This window comes from Pholcus phalangioides, unplaced genomic scaffold (genome assembly GCF_987345545.1).
Source record: "Pholcus phalangioides strain wild (caught in Gottingen) unplaced genomic scaffold, Ppha-v1.0 ptg000017l_1, whole genome shotgun sequence".
Classification (NCBI taxonomy): Eukaryota; Metazoa; Arthropoda; class Arachnida; order Araneae; family Pholcidae; genus Pholcus; species Pholcus phalangioides.
Window position 1 is genome coordinate 33,710,940 of NW_028301610.1, and position 5,833 is coordinate 33,716,772.

At 33.8% G+C, this 5,833-nt stretch overlaps 1 long non-coding RNA gene across 1 annotated transcript; it reads left to right on the forward strand.

Annotated features, from left to right (window-relative positions):
- Nucleotides 1-356: 356 nt before the first annotated feature.
- On the forward strand, nt 357-5,538 carry LOC149072938 (uncharacterized). Its single transcript, XR_016194448.1, has 2 exons — nt 357-730; nt 5,321-5,538. It is a non-coding gene; the product is annotated as an uncharacterized LOC149072938 (long non-coding RNA).
- Nucleotides 5,539-5,833: the final 295 nt, after the last annotated feature.

The following is a 5,833-nucleotide window of genomic DNA, read 5'->3' on the forward strand; positions in this document are numbered from 1 at the left end:
GGGGGTCAAAAATGGCTAAAAATTTGCTTACGTAATACTTTAACGGCCCTTAACGGGCACTGAGCTATAAGTTTTCCTAAAGCCAGGTTTTCCTAGAAGCAGGTTTCTACAGTGCGTGCATCGTGAAAACTCTTGATTGGTCAAAAAAACCTGAGTTTCAAGTTTTTAAACAATCAGCGTTTTCACGCTGCATCCGGCGCAGAAATTCTACTCCTAGGAAAACCCGGCTTTACAGCTCAGTGTTAACGGGATCCGACTGTGTACGACTTTGTTGGAACTACTACGATATTTTTGTATGTTATTTACGAGAAAAATGTCAGTACGCTTCTTGCTCTAACAAACATGCGTTTTTATTTTTATTTAATGTTTTTAAAAACTTGTAAACATTGTGTTGAGACTTCTATGAATAGATAGTATTTTTTTAAGTCGCAACTTTTAAATCAATTTGAAGTTGCGTTTGATTTCAATACTCACGTAAACCAATAATAATTGTGTTTTAAAGTTGTGTTGTTTATTTTCTTTGTTGGTATTTTAGATTAGGAAATGAAAGTCGAAAGTGAAAACAAAACTTTAGGAGACCCGGTGTTACCATCGGAGTTGAGTAAAGCACAATTGATGTATATGAAGAGGATGGAGAAAGAAAACTTCGAGCGTGCCATGAAGTTGAAGAAAATGAAACAGAGAAATTTATTAACTGGGCTGGGTCTTGCTGGTTGTGTTGTTGGAGTGTGTATCCTTTTTAAATTTGAGATTTGGGTGATACCAATTATATATATATTTATCTCGGTATACATTTTCTATTTTATAAGACTGATTGTTCTGTATGTCTTTGAAGCTCGACAAATGTGTTTTCTCAGTGAATCTATGTATTTCCACATGAGCATCAAACTTTGTCATATCTTACTCATCCTGGATCAGTGTTTCCCAAAGTGTGCAATATCGCCTTCTTGTGGGTGATGGAATGGTCCAGGGAGGCAATAGAAGCTGTGGGTATAACATAGGATTCTATGGGTTCGCTTGAGTTGGGGGACTATGAGAGAAAAAGTTTCTCTGAAGAAGAGGGCGATGGAACAAAAAGTTTGGGAAACTATGTCCTAGATGAACAGGGGCATCAGGAGTGTTTCAAACCTGTGAGTGCTTATCTTGATCTTTATGTAGGAAATTTTTATTTCTGAATCAATCCTGCGTGCTCGGACACATGGGTGGGAGTAGCCTATAGACATATAGGCGGTGATGGGAGTGCTTCCCCCAGTGTTAATGACTAAGCCGACTGATCTAATGTATATATGAATTGACATGATCATAATCCTGTCCTGCCTAGAATCGTCATCATGTTCCCCCCCCTTTAAGTCTATCTCTGCCTATGCTTGAGCACCCCCCCCCCCCTTCAATGCCACTATAAATGAATTCATATGAGCAGTGTGAAGCGTCATATTTACCATCTCTGCATGCTCTATGAAATTTCAATTTGCCTTAATATACAGTGACAATGGTAAATTGTCTTTTGGTCCACCAAACATGGTTAACGATAATATCGCAAAGTAATAATGACAATAATAGCTTAATGACATTAAACACTTACAGAATGAGAAACTGACATGTCAAATATGAAAAATAAAATTAAATTGCACAAATTAAAATTAAATTCAAATTTGTGCATTCTGTGGAACACTTTTACTTTGTGAGAACAGTTTTTCCTAACCCTGGGGTTCCAGAGATTAGACCAAGTTAGAATAGAGTAGCTTCGCTGAAAATGGCAGTACCACACTCATGTTTTAACGATATACTGTCTTGCCGTACCACATTAGCTGACATGCCAGAAGTACCCTTAAATTATAGTTTCAAGTTACGGATTCCAGGTAACATTGTATATCTGAAATCTAAGAATCAATTAAATTAACTGATTTTAACCACATCCAGAGTATGAAAAAATCCTGATTTAAAAAAAAATTGGATATTTTTTATTTAAATCAGATTTTTTAATGCAAATTAACTGACTGCTTATTAATTAAAACAAATCTTGTCTTTATGGAATTTTTTTTATAAAACTTGAAAAATGCAACCAACAAATTCATCAGTTACATTCAAGCATGCAAATGCAACTGATCAACTTACTGGTTGCTTGTAAAAGAATTATTACAAAATTTTTATAGATTAATCCGGGTTTAAGACAGAATTATGATGCAAGTATTTCTAAGTACAGAATTTTAAAAGTCATCAGCTTCCCTTTTTTCTACTCACAAAGTCTTTGATATCTCCGCGATAGCCCAGGATACTTGCCTAAAGTACCAAAACATGTTTAGAGGTGTCGCAAGTTTGATAACCGGTTCGTCCTTGTCAGAAACTTTCCCGACACGGGTACAACAGAAACGGCAGCGTGACCACAGAAAAAGATTGCTACCCAGGGAGTCCCACATTGAGAGGTTAGCGCACCAACTTCTCTATGAATATACTAAAAGGCTGCTGTTCGGAATCAGCAATAAACTGTAGAGCCCTTGTGTGCAGAAAATGACTGTGGTGTGATAAAAATGATATCTTCTGGATTTTTTTATTTTTGCAACATCATTGGAATTTTTTGGAATTTTTCTTTCATATTTTCTAAAAAGACAGATCTTAGGTTTTTAGATCTTTTTTTTCAAAATATTTTGAATATATTTTAAGATATTTTCTTCCATCGACTGCTTGTGAGGATCGAACTAGGGCATCTTTATACCCATATTCTAGGAGGCTCTAGATTAAACCACAAAAGGGTGACTCCAGGCTGTGTAATCTATGAGCACCTAATCAGGGGTGAAGAAAAAATATATATAATTACAAAAATTTCAAAAAAAAAAAAAAAAATATATATATATATATGCATACATAGAAAAAAAAGATTTACGCAAAATTTGAAACTATGAGTGTACTGGACTTAACGATATTCGCAAAGAAAAACATGATTTTTGACACATTTCATGAGGCTGGGAACACAGCAAGTTTTCTGGATTGAGTTTACTGGTGGGTAATAACAATTAACAATAAGATGAAGTTCCTGAATTCATCATCATCCATTTGCGCCCCATTCATCATGCCCATTCATTGCATCGCCCCTAAAATCACGCAATTGATCCCCTAATCACTCATAAATATTTGCACGTTTTCAAGTTCACTGCCTTATTATGTAGAACTTGGCTTACTCGTAATGCATGGGTCTTACCCGGACACAGCCAGAGGACTTCATGACAATTAGATCTGTTTACAATTTGCGGCCATTAGTATGCAAATTGGTAAGGAGGTATTTTTAACTAAGGTAGAGGGGCCTCAGAAAAACCAGTCTGTTCATGGGCCTTATGATGCTGTTAAGAAGGCTTTTATGTAAATAAGAATTTTATGATTTATTAATTTATTTGATTATTATAATTTATTTAAGAATTTTATGTAAATTGCATGAAATCTTTCTCCAAAAACCCATCATTAACAGCAATGACTAGGGCTGTGACGAACATGAACGAACTAGTTCCAATGAACTAGTTCGGGAAAAAGAACTGTATCGTAGTGATCTTTGTTTTAGTGAACTATCGTTAGTTCTTTACCCCTCCACTACGTATTGGAATGCGCATGCACGATCCTTCCCTGAGTCCACTCTAAGCTAAATGTCCGAACTCTGAGGAACAAAATTCAAATAGAAACCTTTCTCTTTTCCTTTCAGTTCAGACTAGTTCCTACGTGTGCTCTACAGTTCAAAGTTCTTATTATTCTTCGAACTACGAAACACGAAGTTGTTCCTTGCCGTATACTATTACTGGGGAAGGGTTTTTGTTTTAATTAGGTTTTTTGTCTAAGTACTTATCAGAAAGTAATGTTTTTTTTTTGTAAAAATTCGTAGACCACTTATTTTAGATTAACAAACCTAAATTTTTTTAAAGGAATCTGAAAAACCAAATTTTTAAAAATTATGTATTTTGCCATTTATTTTTTTATATGTTGCTTTTATTATATCTTGAACAGCTCCAGATTTTTATTATATAAGGGGATGTTCAAGTATGTCAGCAGATTTTTAGCCATTTTTAACTTCCCCCGTCAGCAAAACTCTGATCCTCTTCCACCCCCCTTGTCAGCAAAATTTTATCTACTCGGCCCCTACTTCCTAACGCATATTAGTGGGATCAGTAATGTACACGAGGGTAGAAAATTACAAAGTGGTTGTACAACATTTTAGAAAAAGCTCAAATGTCCTGACTAAGCTTCACGAATCCCAAAAACAAATGAAATTGGCGGAGTTAAAATTAATTTAAGCTGTACCTATACATGTTGGAACTCCACTTATGAAATGTTAGAGATTATTTAATAATAACGACCCAATATTATCCACTCTTGCACTTTTACAATATGATGAAACAACACTTTCGTGTAGTGTTTGGATTATTATTGAGCATAGGATTAATACTCTAAAAATTTTTGATGATGTGATCAAGGAATTGAGTGCTGCTAAAAGTGTAACTTTGTCTAATGAAAGATTGAAAGAACAAATATAAATTATATTAAGATGTGTGTAGAAATGAAATAGATTTGTTTTTCATCGATGGGTACTAAATATTCCGATTTTTTTTTTTTGAAAGTTCAAGTTATCTATCTGCCTGTCCAATTATCTTAATTGCTGTGGATTTATTTGAGTGTAATTTATGAGCTATTATTAATTTAAAAAAAAAAAACCTATATGAATTAATGCAGTTGAATATTAAAAAGCAATAAAGGGAACATAAACTTCAATTTTCACACTCAAGAAGATATAAATAAAAGTTGAAATTAATGTTATTGCATGAATATCCAACTCGAAAGTAGGTACGGCTAATTATTTTATATTTAATTTTCTGAGCTTCGCATCTCAAGCGTTTAAACTCAATATTTCGAAAATAGAGAATTCAGTTTTTAAAATTATTGATGTGGTGGAAATCTCTAATAAATTTCCACATTTCTACAGTAAAATTGGGAATTTTAACATTGATTTCTATGGGGAATCATACTGTGCCTGTCCCTCAAAGTGATGCTGATAATGATGTCTATTCAAAAAGCCTCATATCCTAAATAATAAGAACGAGCAAAAGAGATTAAATCATTTAGACCAGGGGTGACCAACCCACGGCTGAAATATGGCTTCAAAGTGCTTCAACAGCTATTTTTTAAATGTGGCATAACATTCTTTTTTTGATGCTTTTTCATAGAAAACTCAGAGGAAAAAAACCCCTTTAGATTTAAACCATTGAGTGTATTTTCCATTGGTCGATGCTTTATCACTGTTTGAGAAACATTTAATATTTTCTCCTTAACACTGTTTTGACAGATTTTTATTCAATCTTCAGAGTAAAGCAAGAAACCTTCTTAGACGAGTTAGAAGAAAAGAAAGATTGATCGAGAAAAAAAAAAAAAGAAGAGTTTGTGGGTTTATTTTTTTGGAAATTGTAATGCGTGTCTGTTAGAGTTGTATGCTATATGGTGGTTTTGTTGAAACTTTTAGTTTACGTGTACGATAAATTATAAAATTTTATTTAATGCGTTTCATTTATTTGTTTCTGTATATTGATTTGTTACTTGCTTTTGAGAAAATCAATCTTCATCTGACATTTGGGAAAGCGGGGGTTAGGTATCAAATTTTTTTAATTTCTTGCATAAAATTACTGAAAAGCCAATTTTCGAGGTCAAACACATGCAAAATGTTATAAAGCTATCATTTGCCAGAAATTCAGGGCTCGGCACGGGTCACTTTTTTCCCTAAAAGTCACTTTTTTAGAAGCTGGTCACTTTTATTACCTATTTTCGGGCTCAGGTCACTTTTTCCACTTTTTTTAGCAAAAAA